General features: G+C 46.7%; 1 long non-coding RNA gene across 1 annotated transcript; it reads right to left on the reverse strand.

Annotated features, from left to right (window-relative positions):
* Positions 1–8,897: 8,897 nt before the first annotated feature.
* Positions 8,898–12,043, reverse strand: LOC138070724 (uncharacterized). The gene is made up of 3 exons (XR_011144174.1): positions 11,932–12,043; positions 9,191–9,391; positions 8,898–9,063 (listed from the first exon to the last, which is right to left on the reverse strand). It is a non-coding gene; the product is annotated as an uncharacterized lncRNA (long non-coding RNA).
* Between the last annotated feature and the right edge of the window lie 2,092 nt (positions 12,044–14,135).

Raw genomic sequence — 14,135 nt, forward strand, 5'->3', positions numbered from 1 at the left:
CCGCACTGTGCCTTCTGGTAAAACCAATGAGTGGACAAGGGAGTTTATGACCTTCTCGTGGGGGAATATCGAATATCACGGGGGCTCTCCTAATGAAAGGTACTATTTCAGTGTCCCCTTATGTGCTATAGAATCTTCATATGTGTTGCGCTCTATATTGAGCTATATCATACCAGGAGAAAATGAGCAACTAAGCTGATGAATTGGAAACTGGTGGTAAAAGTTTTAAGAACAAGACATATAGATGAAGACATGCGCAAGTTAATAAGTCAACAAAGACATTAGCGTAGATGAAAGTTAATAATTGCGGAACCAAACAACTGGCAAACTGGCCAATACATTGTAAGATGTGGATTACGTTACATGAAGGTAAGTCGAAAAAAAATCAGAGAAAGTAGATCAGTGTCGGCAGAGCTAGCATGGGAAAGTCTCCGGAAAGGACGTTGTATTTGACGAGAGACATGCACGGTGATAAGGTAACAGTCCTAGTTATCGTTTCATGAAAGCTTAGTGTGTGTTAGTCACTGGTCTAGATGCTTTTCATGAACTCACTGAGGGTCGTGGCAGCCTGAAGACACAGTTCTTATTAGGATCCTCACTCTACTGATTAGGAAACTGAGGCACAAAACAATGAAGGATATTCAGCTGGTAGGAGGAATAATTGTGATATGAATCCCAAGAGCATACCTCAAGCCCATGTACTGTACACAGTAGGTAAGAAGATATTATTTTCTTCAGACAGACCATGAATGTGGAATGAAGTATAACTGAGACAAGAATGAAAGGCAGGACTTTCCTGGTGGTCCAGTGGTTAAAACTCAGTGCTTTCGCTGCTGTGGGCCCAGCGTCGGTCCCTGGTCAGAAAACTAAGGACCCATACGCTGTGCGAGACAAGAGAAAAATAAAATAAAAAGAATGAATGGTGACCACAGATCGAGGAGACACTGGTGATCTGAAAGATAGATAGGACCTGTGTGGTAGTGGTCATTGTATGCCAGGGATTGAAAGGGTCCAGCATGTATCCATCTGCTGACGCCAGTCAGAGGGACAAGCCTAGTAACACATGGGAAAGACTTGGCAGATCCTGGGGCAGGATTCACATCAACGGCCCCAGTCTTGCCTGTCTTCCCTCCCCATGTGGATTAATCATCCTTTACTGATTCCTGGACAAGGCCTGCAACAGCTCTCCTGCCCTCTGGATCTTTGTCAGAGTCTCACCTAACAAGCCCAGTTCTAGAAGAGCTCACCTGTAAGCTTTCTCGGGGCTTGCAAAGGAGCAGCTAACCTACTGGAAAAGAAACCCCTCTGGGCCAATGTCTGGCTGTTTGTTTCTGGTATCTTAGTTTCCTCACTCATAGTTTGGAACTAATCTTCATGTATTTGATTTTGCTGTTTCTTCTGAGTTCTATTTGAGGACTATGAAGCCAAGTGTAACAGCTGCCGCTGGCTGCGATATTCCAGGTTTATTAGTCAGAGGTATTCAAGGAAACAGAACCAATAAGAGACATTTTATATCTATATCTATCTATCTATCTATCTATATCTATATCTATCTATCTATTTATCTATATGTTGGCTGTTGGTTTAGTCACTAACTCGTGTCTGACTCTTGTGACCCCACAGACTGTAGCCCGCCAGGCTCCTCTGCCTATGGGATTCTCCAGGTAAGGATACTGGAGTGGGTTGCCATTTCCTTCTCCAGGGGATCTTCCTGACCCAGGAATCAGACCTGGGTCTCCTGCATTGCAGGCAGATTCTTTACCAACTGAACTAAAAGGGAAGCCTATATATATATATATATATATATATATATATATATATACATATATACATACATATATACATATACATATATACCTATATGTGTATATATATGTATAAATACATACATACATACATATATATATATATATATATGTATATATATCTTGAGGTTTATCTCGAGTTTAGTTCCCTATTTCTGGAGGCTGAGAAATTCCACAATCTCCTGCCTACAAGGTATAAAGCCAGGAAAGCCAGTGGTATAATTCAGTCCAAGTCTGAAGGCCTGTGAACCAGGGGGGCTGGTGGTGTGAATCCTAGTTGAAGAGAAGGAGAAAACTAGGAGAAATGTTCTTATCTCAAGCAGCGAGATAGGGAAAAAAGGGAAGAATTCTTCCTTTCTCTGCTTTGGTTCCATTTGGGCCCTCAACGGATTGGATGATGCCTGCCCACATTGGGGAAGGCCTTCTATTTTGCTAAGTCAGCGATTCAAATACTCATCTCATCCAGAAACACCCTCACAGATACAACCAGAAATAATGTTTAATTCGGACGCTCCATGACCAGTCAAGTTGGCACCTAAAATTAGCCGTCACAGTGGGTAGGGCAGCATCATGGACTGCTGCATAACACGGCACACCACGAAGCCTCAAGTGAGCTTTCCCATGGGAGGGACAGTGCCAGCATTAGATCATCTTTCCTAGGAGCACTGTGCACTGTGACCATGCAGTCCAGCTAAGGGACCCCGTGGCTATGTGGTCCACACACCATGTAGAGTGTAGATGAGTTAAACACTCGAGGTAGTCAAGCCTAGGGGAACTGTGCCTTCTTGTTTGTACGATTCACAGATTGCGAGCAGGTGCAGAAACCTCTCAGCAAGGGGCCTCCTGGAAGGAAGTGGGCTTCCAGTCTCACCTTGGATAACTGTGAAGCTTAGGGACATTTGCAGCAGAGATATGAAATCCTCATATCTTTCTTCCTATAGCAATAGGAGGAATAACTCTTGTGGTTGGGGTGGGAACATGAATTCAGGAAAAGAGTTAGGGAAGTGATTTATGCCTGGGCCTTGTAGGAAGGACAAGATTTTCACAGATAGAAAAGCAGGAAAGGATATGAAATTCCTGAAAAGGGTCGTACCAATCCTAGCAAGCTTCTAAGAGTTAGCCTGTTGTCAGTGTTCCCTGGTCTTCCCCAAATGTCTGCAACCTGAGCTCACTTGCAAAATATCCAGGTGCAAACCTTGGGTCCCTCACACCATGCACAGCCCAGTACTATTTGACCCCAGAGCTCAGAAACAAGTCCTCTGCATCTCTGCTCTGATACATCTCCATGTCCGTATCTAATATGAAGAACTCACATTTTGCCTGGGAGGAGTCAAACTTGGAAGGCTTCCTGGAGGGGGAGGTCATTGACCTAGGCCCGGGTAAATTGAATGTGCATGCTTTCCAAAGTCTAAGATGACAAGAAACAAAGCACAAGGTATGTGCAAAGGCCTGAGAAGTCGAGCTAGGCCTTGAGGGATGGACACGGCTACAGAAAGACATAGGAATACGAGCAGAGATTTCCTGACGTCAGCTGGGCCTTGGGAAATGGACAGTTTCCCGCCAGTAGACCCGCCTGAGAGGAATGGCCGTTCTCCCCGTCAATCATCGCAGGCCCACCAATGACGATGTTGGGGGCGTGAGAGCTGGAAGAAGCCCTGGCGCGTGCCTAAGCTCGTGCCTGAGCTCCTGACTGTCTGGATTGTGCTTCCGTAGACCGTTTTCCTCCGTTAGGATTTAACGTGGCGGCTCCCTTTCCGGAGATCGTGAAAGTGTGAGTTTTACTGACCTTATTCGTATCTGGCCGTCTGCGGTGTGAGTTGGAGAGTCGGGTAGATGGTGTGTCCTGATGGACGCTTTGACAGACGTGTCTGCGGGCTCCTGGGTGGATGGCGGAGAAGACCTCTCAGGCACTTCCGGGTTTGGTGTGGGGGGGGCATTATTGTAACGGCATGCTGAAACTTGAAGAAGATTTTCTTTGTTTAAATGTGGGTCTCGAAGCTTCCATCCCAGTTATGGTCTTAATGCTTTGTAGTGTTTGCGGCTTAAAGTGAGGGAAGGGCGGGTGCGTTTGGCTGGGTGGGTGGGGGCGCCGGACAGTCTGCCTGGGGACTGGCGGCCGCCATGGAGCTGATTCTGCTTTCTATTGTAGGGCGTTTGGGGGTGGATATATCGCTGCCGGGGATTGGTCCAAATGTTGATCTTGGCCATTTTTGTGACCTCTCTTAACCATTGAGGGTATTTCTGTTATTTTCCACGTGAAACGAGACAGTAGGGCTCGGAGGGATCGCGTGCGGTGTTAGGACAGCTGACGGCCCTTGGCTGCCTTGGTGTTTTGTGGACAAGGGAAAGGGGAAGTTTGCCCCAGCCACTCATGTTACGAGCTTCCAAGTTACCTAATTTTCCTGCACCTGTGTTAGGCTGTCCATCTGTAAGCAGGTCTCCTTGTAGATCTGTATAATCACTGTTTCCTTCAGGACCTGCGATGGAAAAATCTAGTACTGGCCAGCCTATGGGCCTGTAATGAGAAGAGAGTGGACCCGGAATTAGCTGTCCAGACCTGCCAGATGAGTAAGTGCTGCCTTATGCTGTGTGGGGCCACAGATGCTGGGAGGAGGGTAGCCTCCATCCCATCAGCTGTAACATTATTTAACATGGTGTGGAAATGTCTTCCCTGAGTCTCTAAGATAGGGACTTCCAACAATGTCAGGATCACTCCCTGAGCGCTGCTCAGACACTAGGTTTATAATCGATGTCTTTAACTAGTCAGTGGCATCTTTTTCCAGTTCACCGTGAGTGCCATGCTTACAGACAGACTGAATTTATTAGAATGTCACATTTCCAGAAAGCCTGATCTTGCCATTCTCACATCAGAGCTCTGATCTGTCTTTTTATCCTTTTGGAAAACACTTGTAATACCAGGCAGAAGCAGGCTGGACTGGATGGGATTGTGAAAAACAAACTTCAGGAATCCAGAGACTGTGGGAGTGCTGTTTTCTTTCAGGTAGGGGAACATGGATTTGAATGTAATTTAAAGCCAGCTCTGTTTAGGAAAGGGGAGAAAGATGAGGCCTGTACACCAAGTGAGCGGCAGAGAATGATGGTCTGCCAGTCTATCCCCTCTGTAAGCGGGTGGGCGTCTACTTTGCAGGGGTCCTGGAGGTGTAGGCTAACAATTCGAGTAATATGCAGGTCAATACTTCATTAAATATTTACCCTTCCACAGTTTGTCGGGCTTTTTTTTTTTTTTTGCTTTGCAGATGTTGCTGAGACAATACATCGTGTTTCATTAAAAATAAATTTTTAGTGTCTGAGTCTGACTCTTTCTTACTGTCATCTTTGAGCCTCAGTTTCCACATGTGCAAAATGGGAATCACACCTTGCTCTCGGGGATATCTCTCGTATGGTTTTTGTAAAGCGCTCAGCACGCAGGAGGTACGGAGGGAATTAGTACACCATTTGCAGAATGTGGGAAGAGAACATTGTGGCTTCATTTGGCTCGTCTCCCTACCTGTCCAGACCCCCATTTCAACCAAACGTTTGTTTCCTTTCACAGGGCCAGCAGATTTCCTCAGATACTACTGGGCTGCTCTTTGGAAACCAGCCTCATTAATCCTGCTATGATGCCAAGAGGTAGCCCAGCAGCTCACACCTTGCCTTGCCCTGAGCCACTTTCTGTTCTGGCCATCTCTGACGCCTTATGCTGAAGCTGATGTGGCTCAGCACCAAGCAAGTTCAGGCACCAAGAAGGTGCTTGTTAACTGGCAGTGTGGGAAAGGTCTCCTCTCTTTCATTGTCTGTATGACGTTACTTCTTTCCTGGGCAGGGGTTAATTTGTTGAAAATGTGCGGAAGAGTTTTCACAGTTGGGGTGGGGGAAACGCGCCAAATAGAAATATGAACTCTTCTAAGGTGCATTCAGAGACACTTCTAACCTCCAGTTTCATAGAAACCTCGGGCTCCTCTGTTGCTTTATTAGCACGGGTTTTATCCAGAAGGAGGCATCACAGAACCTGAATTTCATTCACCGAAGGTTAAAAGGAAATCCACATTTCTTTGTGACTGGAAACTAAAAGTGTGTAGTCTTTAGAGGGCATGTTTCAAGGCTCTTTGGTTATCCCTGTAATTGGTGAAATTACTTTAAAGCTGTGAAAGAGGGGGGTGGTGATAGTTTCCTACTCAGTGAAAACCTGAAGCCTGAGATAGTTAGAGAAACCTGTCCTAGGCGCATGTTCCTTCACCAAGTGACATGACGATGATCAAAACTGGCTTATTTCCTAGTCAAAACAGTTGTGAAACTTGAGGAAAACCGTGAGGCCTTCTTCCCCTTCCATGCACACTTGTTCCCACTGCCCACCAAAGTGATCCTGGCTGACTTCATTGGAGGCAGGGGTCAAGAAAACCGAAATGGATGGTTTAAGAGGTAAATCTGCTGTGTATTGGCACTTGAAAATAAGTCACAAGGTTGAGGATTCCAAAAAGGTGACTCTCCAACTGGTGACAGTCTCACAAATCAGGGCTCTCATGGAAAGAGAAGGTAATCCTCTTCTGAATTTGAGATGGAATCTGGCTTGCTGGTTCCTTCCCAGGAATTCATTCCTAGGCCAGCCATGTCACTTAGGCTCATGAGACAGCACCTCAGTGAATGTCTACTCGCTCGTGGGAATGTTAATGTTCTGTAAATTCTTGGTGGGAGGTATTCCTTTGGATACATACCACAAGTGGGATTGCTGGACTAGATGGTAGTTCTGTTTTTAATTTTTTGAGGGACTTTCATACTGTTTTCCATAGTAGCTGTACCAATTTAATCTTGAACTAAATGAGTTTCGTGAGCGGTGGTTAGGCCGCTCTTGATTGTCGGTTCTTTTCAGGAGAAGTACTGTAGAGGTTAGAGGCTCAAAGGGGAACGCACTTCCCTGATCAGGAAAGGTGGAATGACTGGCTACATACGGACCTTCGTTGGGGTGCCTAAAGCCTAGAGGTGGGGAAGGGGCTGGGAAGAGTGACCCTCTATAGAGCTGCTCTCAGAGCACAAGGAGAAAGCTGGACAGGAGGACATAGGCCCTCAGTGTGAAAGGTGCACCGGGCTTTCTGTGGTCAAAGGTGTCTGCTACCTATTTCTCAACCCCTGGTACTGCCTGGGATCACTGCAGCACGGGGACCGAAGGTAATAGTGCACATCGCTGAGTGTGACATGAGAGTGGATTACTTCCTGGCCAAGGTGAGACTTTCATGATGAAGGCTCTATCTACCCTGTGTTACAGCAGTCCTCAGAATTTTGGACTTTGCTGTTAGAGATGTTCTTGTGTTCCTGCTTCCGTCTGTGCACTGCCTTAGGCTGTCAAAAGCGGCTCAGGAAAGGTGACCTTTCCCCCTCCTATGCTGTGGCCTAGAGCAGTAATCTGGGGGAGTCTCCTGGGAGGCGCCCACTGATGTTGACTGCACTTGTTTGCGTAGACCGCTCAACTCTTCTGTTGGGACTACCTGTGGCCATGAAGAGGCACGTGAAAGTGAGCTGCTGTTGCTGCTGTGTTCTCCTGATATGGCAGCCAGACACTTCTTCCTTCAACACCCACACACCTCAGGTGCCTCGCTAAAGTCCTAAGGAAGGCGCATATTGGCGATGGCAGCATGTGGGGCATGGGAAATGTTGAGTCTGGGGCAGAAGTTGGCCGTAGCCCGATGTCAGAATTCTGTGCCATTGTGCAGAGCGAGGGCACATTGGGATTCCCGAGGAGTCCCAAGTCTGTAGGAATGTGGTTGGAACTTTCCACGTTCACTTTCTGCACTCTTCCACTGAGCACACTCTGCACACTGGTTGGAAGAAAGAGGTCCGATGGGTCTTGTCAATGAACTGTCCATGAATCGGGGGCCATTTGCTTCTTTCGGGGCATATGCCGATGAGCCTGGATATCCATCCAGGAACCTCCCGAGTCAGGTGCCCCAGCTGGAGGATGAAGCCCTTGTATTCCTCTTGCTGGAGAGGGCTGCACCCCCAGGCTGTACTGTCTCTCCCCACTGTGTGTCTGCTGGAAAGGCTTTCTAGCAGAAAGGCTGGCTACTGGTGGTTCTTCTTCCATTTGGGTCTTCCTGGGGGTGGTGGTGGGGGGGTGGTGGTGACATTACCTCAAGGGGACCTTCCCTGCATCTCGAGGAAGAAGGTGGTGTTGGTAAACAGTGGAGGGACAGTTCTGCATTGTTTGTGGTGGTGTGCTACTGGAGTGGGGGAGGGGAAAGGTCCCATGGTGTCCCCATTTCAGGTCAGGCTTTTGCTTTCTCTTGATTAGGGAAATTTGGGCCCAGCAGGGCTATGAGCAGGAGGCTCTGAGAGTATACGGAAAGACTGACAGTGGCGAGGACAAGGGTCTTTGGTGTGATGACTGTGGTGGACATTGTGGGTTCAGGGCTCTTTCTGCTGTCTCTCTTCTCCATTCTTGTGCCCTTCCTTTGGGTTAGCACAGTGAGGGACAGAAGATAACAATGGACCCTGACGGATATACTATAAGAAAATATGGCTTTCTTATAAACTAGGACATTTATCATGGAACAGGATTATTGTCCGTTTTCCCAAGCGAATTGTGATTTTGTCTGCAAGTGAAGGCTTTGCTGTCTCTTCCTTCTTCTGTGTTGCCTAGACCCGTGAAACATGGCTGTTGTGGAAGGGGAGCTCTCTGTCCTGCTGTACTGTTGCACAGTTTACAATCTAAGGGAGTTCTGAGAAGGAACTGCTGTTGCTTACACAATTTATTGTTTTTCTCCAGAGGTATTTTCTGCCCTTTTCCTGTAGCTTTATGGGCTCTTGGTCACTGCTTTTGCTGCCAGGTCCCTGAAGGAACACTCTTGGTTTGTCAAATTACCAAGAGGCTTATTTCACTTACAGAAAAGTTTTGCATACATTGCAGAGAGTCAGAAATGGCAACCCATTGCCTGGAGAATCCCAGGGACAGAGGAGCATGGTGGGCTGCCGTCTACGGGGTCGCACAGAGTCGGACACAGCTGAAGTGATTTAGCAGCAGCAGAGTCAGACAAAGAACTGACCGACATTCCACAGTTTTTTAGGAAAGGCGAGAAAGAAGGCCTCATCCCTTTTCAGCATGAGCAATTTAATTTTCCTTACTTTAGTTTCCCTTACAATGTGCTCCCCGTGAGATATCAGGTCCCCTGGGTATCTTCACCCTCCCTCCAAGTGCTGATTCTCAAGTCCTGGCCATAGTCAGACCTGTGCAGAGAACTTCCTCAAGAGGACCTTGTGGAAACAGCACCTGAAGGACAAGTAAAAGGGATGAGTGACTGCTTATCCTCTAGGAGCTTTGTACCCATACATATGTCCTCAGGGGGAATTCTCTGTGATCAATAGGATCACTTGGGATGAGGATGAAAACTACAAACCTTGTTTAGAGATGGTTTAAATTGCTCTGCTGATGTCAGCAGTCTGCCGGCAAGTGGAGCTGAACTTCATCTCTCACCGTCCCCTTCTCAAGTGCTCTGAAGGAGCAGAGATTTGATCTCCAATTGGCAGAGGTCCGATTTCTGTGTCTTGTGGTGCGCAGGACCTGCTAGAATACTTGGTAGGAGGCAAGGACTCAGATCCTGCAGAGTTTTAATTATGGAATTTAGTGTGCAGCTCTGTCAAAAAGGGTGGACAGAATGAGCAAAATATGTGCATTCCTGTACAATTTGAATGGTCTCTTCATCCCTCTGGACATGAATTTGCCCTCCCAGTCCACTATGCTGACTCCAGCATGCACACAAAATGAGTTACCAGGCCATCTCACAGTTTAGATTTGGGTTGGCTTTCTGAGCGTCCTTCGCTTCTTATTCATGTGCAAGCCTACTGTACTACTTATCAGCTTTGGAAAAGAACAGCAGTGGGCTCACTTCAGTGAATCCTAAGGAGATTCACTGGTTTACTCAGCCTCTCCGCATCAGTCAGACAAAGCACCTTCCAGAATGCTGAAAGGCCTGTTGTAGATTTTCCTCTAGTAGACTGTCAGAGTACTGAGCTACAGGATATAGGAGATAGTTAAAGCCGGGAACCAAGCACCTGTGCATCTCCTCTGGACCCCAGAACTGATGTGTACTGAAAAGGCTAAGAGGGTAGATCTTATTCTGTTATGTTTTTATTACCAGATAATAATAAATCATGAAGGTGGGATGAAACCTCAGAGCGGATGGGTGTGTTTACGATATAGATTATGGAGATGCTTTATGGATGTATACTTATCTCCAGACTCATTAGATTGTATACATTAAATGTGTACATTTTTTGGATGTCAGTCATTCCTCATTCCTCAATAAAGGGGTTTAAAAAAATAATAAAAAAGACCCTTCCGTGATCACAAATGAGTGCCCCTCCTCCAAGTGTTTTTAGATTTTAGAACTGAGAGGGAAGAATATTTCTCCTTGGGGAAATGGGTAATGCGATTTACAGCTTCTGTATTATGGTTTTGCCTTGGTTTTTCTGTGGATACCTAGTATTTGCATTAGTGGTGTATAAGGTTAACCTTTAGTCCGTAGGATTTTGCATTTCATAGAATCACAGCAGTTCTACAGAAGTCGCTCAAGGAGTGACCCTGTGACATCAGCGAGTTGTCATTTGACCAGAAATTGACTTTGGGGTATTGTGCCTTTGGGAATGGCTTGGACTTTGGGTTGTTTTCATTTTCTATAATGTATGCTTTTGTGCTTACTCAAGAAATCTTTAAAAATTTTGTACCCATGGGGGCATGTCAAAGTGCATGTGTGCTGTACGTCTGTTCCACAGGGAGGAAGGCACTGTCTCAGGCTCACTGGTCTCTCTAGCAGGCCTCTTTTCTCTGAGACCTTCCCACAGCCTTCTATTTGCTGTGTCACTGAGTTTCCTGGCCAGAGCTACTTGGTTTGGTATACTTTTCATCTTATCCTAGTTGAGCCAGTAATACTTTTGTTGTAGTTTGGGACTAGACCCGCAAGAATGAGTGTGAGCCTGCAAAGGTTCACTAGCAACCTTCTACTGCAGAGAATATACAAAGACATACTGTTGGGACGTCCCTAGCAGTCCAGTGGTTAAGACTCTGTGCTTCCAATATAGTGGGGAGGGGTTCAATCCCTGGTGGGGGAAGTAAGATCCCACATGCTGCACGGCACGGCCAAAAAAAAAAAAGACATACTGCTGAGTTTCCCTGAGCTAGCCTCATTTCTGTGTCTTTAAAATGTATTTGTTGCTTAAGTTTCTTGTATTTTGTTAAATACTTGTGTTCTTGCAATAAAATTCATTTGCTTCAGAAGCTCTCACTTGTATGTTTTTCTTATTCGCAATGAACACCAGCATGATCAAGAAAGCTGCGGCTCTGACATGTGCATTGTCACCTGAACCGGGGCGGAGCTCTAAGCTCTGGAGTCTGATGCATTAAGAACAGGAGCGGGTGGCAAGGGGATGGGGTCTCCAGGCCATGCTACAAGTTCCCCGCTTTGTAAAGCTCGCCCCTTTGTTTAGGGAAGTATTCCCCATAATGTTAGTCACTCAGTCGTGTCCGACTCTGTGCGACCCCATGGACTGTAGCCCGCCAGGCTCCTCTGTCCTTGGGATTCTCCAGGCAAGAATACTGGAGTGGGTTGCCATTCCCTTTTCCAGGGGATCTTCCCAACCCAGGGATCGAACCCTGGTCTCCTGCATTACAAGCAGATTGTTTACCATCCAAGCCACCTGGGAAGCCCGATCCCCTAAAGGTAGCAGGTTATCTAATACCTCCCTATGAGAAGTGATACTTTTAGCCACTTCATGAAGGCCATGAATGCATGTTTGGGGATCGTGGAGAAATCTGATACTCCCAAGGGCAAGCAGAGGTAGGGTGACCAGCATGGTTTTATAGAAGATTAGTTCAGAATTCGGTAGGACCAAACTAGAAGCAGCAAGCACACAATTAATTCCTGCTGAAGCCTGCGTTAGCATCTCGGTCCCTTGTGCCTGAGACATCTTTTATTACGCCACACCACTAGGTCTTATAAAGACTTTGTAATAGAATTAAATCAGCCAAGTGGGTAGAATTTTTTGGCATTGTTTATCCTTTAAACATAACAACACACTTTCCAGTTCTAACTGGAATTAGACATGCAATTAACTAAAATTGCAGGTCTTACGTATAACTTACCATGGTTTAAACATTTCAGCAGGGACTTCCCCGGTGGTCCAGTGGCTGAGACTCCATGCTTCCAATGCAGGGTGCCCATGTTCGATCCGAGGTTGGGAAAATAGATTCCACATGCCACAACTAAGACCCAGTGCAGCCAAATTAGTAAGTATTAAAAAAGAAAAAAAAAAAAAAAACACTTTCCCCGCAAATCGCCTTACTGTGGTCAGTAACACCCCTCCCCACCCCCACAGGAAAGGAGAAGTCTGTTCTGCCTGTAGATCTTCAGGGTGCCTGGGTGTCATAAAGATCTTGGGCTGAAGGTGGCAGCAATTCTGTTCTTGCCACTCAGTCTAGAGGGCCCCAAGCTTCCATGTCTCATTTCCTGCCCGAGAGGTTCATCAGGATCCAGAGCTCAGATCACTTCTCCTTTGCTCTAATTGCAGCTGGAACTTTATATCCCTTTTATTATCCTCTCCTGCTACAGAACAAGTCTCACAAAAGACTGTAAGCCATCTCCCATTGGCCCTATTTCAGGTAGTGGGTATGATTTTACCTGAGGTAGACTGCCAAACACCGGAGAAGGCAATGGCACCCCACTCCAGTACTCTTGCCTGGAAAATCCCATGGACCGAGGAGCCTGGAAGGCTGCAGTCCATAGGGTCGCGAAGAGTCGGACACGGCTGAGCAACTTCAATTTCACTTTTCACTTTTCACTTTCATGCATTGGAGAAGGAAATGGCAACCCACTCCAGTGTTCTTGCCTGGAGAATCCCAGGGACAGGGGAGCCTGGTGGGCTGCCATCTATGGGGTCGCACAGAGTCAGACACGACTGAAGCGACTTAGCAGCTGCCAAACACCGTGAAATCCCACTACCATTCTGATCTTAATTGACACGCCAAGCCTCACCAGCGCTTTCCTGGAGGCGGGCCCAGGGCAGAGGTGGGCGGGGCCGTGAGCCATACTGGCGCCTGCACAGGCACCGCTCTCCTGAGCAGATGGTTGCTAGTGCACAGGCGCAATATGGAGGCGGAGCTAGGGCTGAAGGGGCGGAAGAAGAGGGTTGGGGAGGGGTGGAGCTAATGGGCATAAGGAGGCGGGATCAGAAACGAGGGGCGGGGCCTAGGTTTCCCCAGGCGGGTGGTGGGTGAAGGGCAGGGGCCAGGGCCCAGGGGAGGAGCCCAGGACTCTGCGTCTTACAGGATGGCGGCGAGGCCCGCTGCACTTGGAGCAGAGGAGTCAGCCAGGTGCCCACCCTCCTTGCCGAGCCCGCCCCTCACTTGTCCTTCTGAGTTCCTTGGCTTGCATGAGGTTCTGTGAACACATTTCCCTGCTTATTCATGCATCTCTCAGATAGATTATTGGCACCTACGCTGCCGATGTTGCCTGCAACATTAATGGGAAAGCCCCAAATACTAGTCAGCATAATCCAGAGCAGCATGTTCAAAGAGTGCACCGTGACCAGGGAATGTAAGGAAGATTGAATGCTAAGAAATCTCTTAATTTTCTGTATTAAAAGACTAAAAGAAAATAATCATCTGGTCATCTGCATCAGCTTTGAAAAGATAAAAATGAATGGTTATCTGATGTTACCAGAGGCATTTGCTTTTAGTCTATTACCAATACCAGAAAATCAAATTACCACTCAGATCATTAAGTTACTTTCTCTGACATCATCATCACATATATGTACATAATTTACTGTTTACTTAGGGCAACGGCACTCCAGTTTCTTTCACAAATCATGTGTTTTTATGAGACAGTGCTACAGGTCAACCTCTCTGGATACCCACAACAGCTCAACCCGAAGAGGATGTGACTCTTGTTCCAAAGGAAAGTATGTAATTAACCTGTTTGGAGTTGGGATTTCAGTTGAACTCTTACTTAATATATTGCACATATGTTGGAACATTTAAGGGAATCTTAGTTTTACAGATTTTATAAGTTTACTTAAAAAAAATAGGTTTGGTATTCATGAAGGTTTTACTCACTGCCTGCTTTATTGCCCCTCCTAAATCTGTTCTTCCTCTGTCTTCTTCCCCTGTGTAAATGAAAGTTCTTTTCTTCATATTGCTTAGGCCAAGCACCTTGGCATCCTCCTTGACGCCTCTGTTTCTTTCATGTCCCACACTAACTGCATCAGCAAATCCTCAGCTCTGCTTTCAACGTATAAGCAAAGGGCTGCACATCCAGGAACAGGAGGAATTGCTGTGGCCTTTTTTTT

Source organism: Capricornis sumatraensis, chromosome X (genome assembly GCF_032405125.1).
Source record: "Capricornis sumatraensis isolate serow.1 chromosome X, serow.2, whole genome shotgun sequence".
NCBI lineage: Eukaryota > Metazoa > Chordata > Mammalia > Artiodactyla > Bovidae > Capricornis > Capricornis sumatraensis.